Raw genomic sequence first — 6,226 nt, 5'->3', positions numbered from 1 at the left:
TGGGGTATGCTCATATAAGGACATGTTTAGTCCGAATCACATGCAGATGTAAACCCACGGCTAGTTGTATCAATGAATCATTGAGGGCCACACAAGTGCTAGCTTTCTAGATCCCGTTGAGAAGTTAAAATAGTTCAATGTGTTGAACGGCTTATAAATGAGTTTATAAGCGTAAAGAAAAATAAAAGTAAGACTTCTATGAGAGAAATGTAATTTTTAATTTATGAATGTGTTCCTAAATTAAAAGTAGGCCAAGTGAATAATGTATTTGAAAATTGTTATTTTCATAAATATTATTATGGACTAAATTAAATTAATTCAAGTGTTGAATTAATTAAACACTAGTGGGCCTAGTAGAGTCCAAATAATTAAATTAATTCAAGTGTTGAATTAATTAAATAACATTGGGCCTTGTAGAGCCCAATTGAAAATAATTATTTAACTAGTGGCTTGAGTAAAATCAAGTAAAGTCTAATTGGGCTCAAATATGTTTGAGACAATTAAATTAAAAGTCCATGGGCCCTTTGTAAATGTTACAAGCCCACTGGGTTTTGCATGCTTGGGAGATGAAGAGGTGTGGATAACTTTTGATTAAAATATTGCATGGCATGCAAGACTACTTTTTCACTTTCCCTCAACCTAGACAACACACTTCACTCTCCCAATTACACCTACTTGGCCGAAAATACACACTCCTTTTTTCTCTCATTTTTGTACTGCAATTGTTGGAGAAACAAATCTCTTCTCAAAGAAAAATCCTCATATTTATCTAGTGCAAAATATGAGAGGATCTACCTAGTTGGTGGTGGGCTTGATTTTGAAGGTATGAGGAAACTTGTAGATTTTTCTTGCCATACAAGAGCTAAAGTGTTTACACTTTAGTTGGAGCCATCATCAACCTCAAGAGGTTGATAGGTAAAACTTCTAAACACCCTATGAATGTCATAATTTGTGTTTTTGTATATGTTGCACACTAGTACATGGTGTTCGAATTTTTCAAGATTTTCATAAAAAATTCGGTTTTCATGTTTAGAAAACATTCTTGAGCTTCCGTTGCGATTTCGAACACCTAAAATAGATCTCTTTCAAGTGGTATCATGAGCTAAGGGTACTAGTTTTTGTGTAGCATATACATAATATTATATTGAGGCCGATTTCTAACCGCATGAGATATATTTTGCAACCAAAATCAAGGCAACTTTGTGGCATATTTCAAGCAGCAAGTTGCTGCCCATTTCGAGCAGCTTGGGCTGACCGAGGGGCTGCCTGAAACGGGTGGGCTGCCCGAACAGCCCCTATGTTTATAAAAAAAAAATTTGGTTGGCCGGAATCCGACGACGGAGCTCTGGCGACGGCGATGACGACTATGGTTTTCAAAAGGTGTTTTGAAATATCAAAGTGTCATGGGCCTTGAGTTGTTGGGTCATTAGATGGCTAACATATTTGTGAATTTTAAATGGGCCAAAATGTTTTTGGTGAAAAATAAGTTTTTGGGCCCTTAAGTTTAAAATTACAAAAGTTGCAAACATTTTCTCATAAAATAAATAATTGAAGTTGGACTTTAATTGTTTATAGTAAATTGTGATTTACAAGAAAATCGGTTATAAATAAATTAATTGGAAAGTAGACAAAAGTGTTTGTATACTTTGTTAATTTAGTTTATAATCGTGGCGGTTAGTGATTGGATCAAGATATATAATATTGGATCAATTAATTATTGTGATAATTAATTGATAGTGTATGATATGTGATATTATGCATGAAGGATGATTAAAAGCCCAAGCCCAATTTGCTAGGTGTATGCTAGGATATTTTTTGTTGAATGATTGTAATAATTATCAAATTTAAAGTGAGCTTGGTTTATGGTCCGTTCCCACCCCATGAGATGTATCTCTATTTTCCATGGATATTTATTTGTAAATATTTGTATAGTGGATGATCAAGATTAGAAGATGGTGGCCATGATGATTATGAAGATCGAAGACATGTAAATATTGGAAGCTAATGTAATAGTTGCATTTGCATCCCATGCATTTCCCTAGGATTGGACCTAAGCCCGTGTTTAGCTCACACGGGCCATTAGTTTTGGGGCGATTGATCATCCTTGTTTTGTTTACTGTTTATAATATATGCATGATATGTTATAAATAATGAGTATGTGCGTTATTATTATGATAATAACAAAGTTGCATGAATCCGGCAAACATACGATCAAACATGGCGAGCTTTTAAATAAAATTAATGATGAGACCTTTCAAAATTAAAAACCCTCATTTTGAATAAGATTCAAAATTAATATCAAGCCCGAAAAGGGGAATTATAAATTTGTTTATAATTTCCATGTCTTCCATCGACAATGGGTGCATGATGAACGCTACCCGTACTCGGGGCTCGGCTCATATTATTGGGGGGGCCCTGGGTGCCGGAAAGCTGTGACATCCATTGACATGGTGATGTGAACTACGTGGAACTCCCATGATTTCGGCTCATATTATTGAGGGAACTCATGGCGACCGTCCATTAAGGTTCAACACCGATGGGTAAGGCTTGGCACGTAAAGATGAACGACGTAATATTATTGGGTCCTAATCAAACGTGAGACAAAAGTTTACGTTAAGGGTTGCATTGTGATGCAATTGGAAACTACCTTTTAGGGATTATGATTGGCTGATATTATTCGGGATCATAATTCGCTAATTGGACCTTACGTACCTACTGAGGAAAGGTGTTTCCCGTCTTCACTAGAGGGTAGTGAACATGTCGAAACAGTGGGAGCGAAAATTTCTAAAGTAAAAGTCCATACTGTATATCTTACTAAATATTTTAAAATAGTCATTAACATTTATATGTTTTACTTTTCAGTACAAAATTTGACAATGTCTTCAATTCGCAATCTGCTTTCTGCTATACTCGAAAAACACATATTAACCGGACCTAATTATCTCACTTGGCTAAGAAACCTAAAGATCGTCTTGAACTCGGAAAGGATTGCATATACACTTACTGAGTCGCCCCTTGTTGAGGTTCCGACTGGCTGCACTCCTGAGGAATTGTAGACCTACAAGGATTGGTGTGACCATGACTTGAAGGCCAAGTGTTATATGCAGGCTTCTATGAACGATGAGCTGCAGAGGCGTTTTGAGGATGCAAAGAGTGCTGCTGACATTCATTTGCACCTCAAGGAGCTCTTTGGTGAGCAAACTCGGCCTCTTAGGCATGCTACCGTCAAGGAGCTAATCACTTTGCGCATGCGAGACGGGGCCTCGGTCCATGAGCATGGCCTAAAGATGATTGGGCTCGTGGATAAGCTCGTTGGCATGGATCTGATTTTGCCTTCGGAGTTGACCACCGACGTGTTGCTGTTGTCATTGCCTAGCTCATTTGATCCTTTTGTGGTGAACTTCAACATGAACAAGATGGAGCCGACCTTTGAGGAGTTGGTGAATATGCTTGTGACCTTTGAGTCCACCATCAAGAAAGAGAAGCCGGTTCTTTTTGTGGGCTCTTCATCTGGTACGAAGACCGGTCCACCTGGGAAGGGAAAGAAGCGTTCTTTCCAACGTCCCAAGAAGAGCGTGCCCTTGAAGAGGCAGACTCCGGGTCCCGTAGTGGCAGCCACACCAGTGAAGGCTGACAAGACTGTTGACATCTGTCATCACTGCAAGAAGCCTGGACATTGGAGGCGTAACTGCAGGGAATATCTTGCCCAGAAGAGTTCTGGAAACGGTATGTTCTATATTGAAGTAAACATTTCAATTAACTCTTCTTCTTGGGTATTGGATACCGGATGTGGCTCACATCTCTGTAATGATTTGCAGGCGATGGGAAGAAGTAGGAGGCTCAGGGAAGGTAAGACCTTCTTGAGGATGGGCAATGGAGCAAGGGTTGCTGCCAAGGCCGTAGTAGATGTTTGCTTGTATTTGAACATTGATTTTAAGTTATTTTTGAGAGATGTTTTGTTTGTACCAGATTTGGTGAAAAACATTATTTCCATTTCTATGTTAGATAAAGATGGATTTTCTTGTTTATTTAGCAAAGGTGTTTGCAATATTTACAAGAATGAATGTTTAATTGGTATTGGAGAACTTGAAAACAATCTCTATACCTTAAAATTGAAAGATATTCCACTAAACAATGTCCAAGCAATAACAACAACAAACAAGCGCAAACAAGATACTCTAAATTCGGCACAATTGTGGCATGCTCGATTAGTACATATTTCCCTAAGAAGGATGAACAAGTTAGTGGGAGCGGACATGTTTGATATGTCTGATATTAATGCTCTCACGACTTGTGAATCCTGTATAAAAGGAAAGATGACAAAAATTCCATTTAAGGGCCATGTGGAGCGAGCCAAAGGGTTATTGGATTTGATCCATACCGATATGTGCGGTCCGCTTAGCATCACCACTAAGCATAGACATGCCTGCTTCATCACCTTTACCGATGACTTTTCGAGGTATGGGTATGTGTATTTGTTGAAATACAAGTCTGAAGCCTTTGAAAGGTTCAAAGAATTCAGAAGTGAAGTAGAGGAACAGTTGGGACGAAGCATCAAGACACTTCGATCGGATCGAGGGGGTGAGTACTTGAGTGCCGAGTTCCAAGAGTATCTTAGGGAGAATGGGATTCTCTCGCAGTGGACTCCGCTCGCTACACCGCAGTTGAATGGTGTTTCGGAGCATCGTAACCGGACTTTGATGGACATGGTTTGGTCTATGATGGGGTTCATGGAGTTGCCGCCATCCTTTTGGGGATATGCGCTTGAGACATCGGCACTGTTGTTGAACAATGTCCATTCAAAGGCAGTTGACACGACACCATATGAGATATGGATGGTTACGCCCCCCAACTATTCTTATCTTATAATATGGGGTGCCCTGCTTATGTGAAGCAGGGAGTGGGAGATAAATTGGATAGTCGATCCAATTTATGTTACTTTGTGGGATATCTAAGGAATTCAGTTGCATATTATTTCTATCATCACCAAGAAACAAAAGTGTTTGTTTCTAGGAATGCAACTTTTTTGGAAAAGGAATTTATATTGAATAGAAAAGAGGAGATGATAGAACTCGAAGAGGTTCGAGAGACATCCACAATTATAGAACCCACACCCGAAGTGCCAAGAGAGGAGATACAAGCTCCTAGAAGATCCGAGAGAGTCTCGAGACCACCTATGAGGTATGGTCTGCTTCTTGAAGAGGGCCATGATGAGCCTAACCATGGATGTGATCCAAGAACCTTCAAGGAAGCGTTATCTGATACCGATTCATCCAAATGGCTTGAAGCGATGGAATCTGAGATGAATTTCATGCATTCGAACCAAGTGTGGAATCTCGTGGATCCACCTGAGGGAATTGTTCCCATAGGGTGTAAATGGATTTACAAGAGGAAACTTGGGGCGGATGGAAAGGTATTGACCTTCAAGGCGCGATTGGTGGCAAAAGGATATACTCAAAGACAAGGAGTTGACTTTGAGGAAACATTTCTCCAGTTGCAATGTTCAAGTCCATAAGGATTTTGCTAGCCATAGCTGCATGGTATGACTATGAGATATGGCAGATGGATGTTAAGACAGCCTTTCTTAATGGGGATATTAAGGAAGAGATTTACATGTCTCAACCAGAAGGGTTTACATCTATCGGAGTGAGTATATGGTATGCAAACTTCAAAGATCTATTTATGGTCTAAAGCAGGAATCTAGGAGTTGGAACTCAGATTCGATAGTACAATCAAAGAGTTTGGTTTTGCTAAGAATCCTGAGGAACCCTGTGTGTATAAGAAGGTCAGTGGGAGTGCTGTGACATTCCTTGTGCTTTATGTTGATGACATTCTACTCATTGGGAATGATGTAGGGATGTTGCAATCAACTAAGATATGGTTAGCAAGTAAGTTCTCGATGCAGGACTTGGGTGAAGCATCTTTTGTATTGGGAAGACAGATCTATAGAGATAGATAAAAAAGATTGCTTGGTCTCACCCAGTCCACATACATTGATACCATCGTGAAGCGGTTCTCGATGGATGAGTCCAAGAGAGGACATCTACCAATGTGTCATGGCGTGTCCCTATCCAAGTCTATGTCTCCCAAGACTGATGCAGAGATAGCGGCGATGACAAGCATTCCTTATGCATCTGCGATTGGTAGCATCATGTATGGGATGATATCTACACGTCCTGACGTGGCTTTTGCACTAAGTGTAGTGAGTAGATATCAATCCAACCCT

Source organism: Primulina huaijiensis, chromosome 17 (genome assembly GCF_012295235.1).
Source record: "Primulina huaijiensis isolate GDHJ02 chromosome 17, ASM1229523v2, whole genome shotgun sequence".
In the NCBI taxonomy this organism is placed as follows: domain Eukaryota; kingdom Viridiplantae; phylum Streptophyta; class Magnoliopsida; order Lamiales; family Gesneriaceae; genus Primulina; species Primulina huaijiensis.
The sequence above is the reverse complement of the archived record's forward strand: the minus strand, read 5'-3'. Positions refer to the sequence as shown.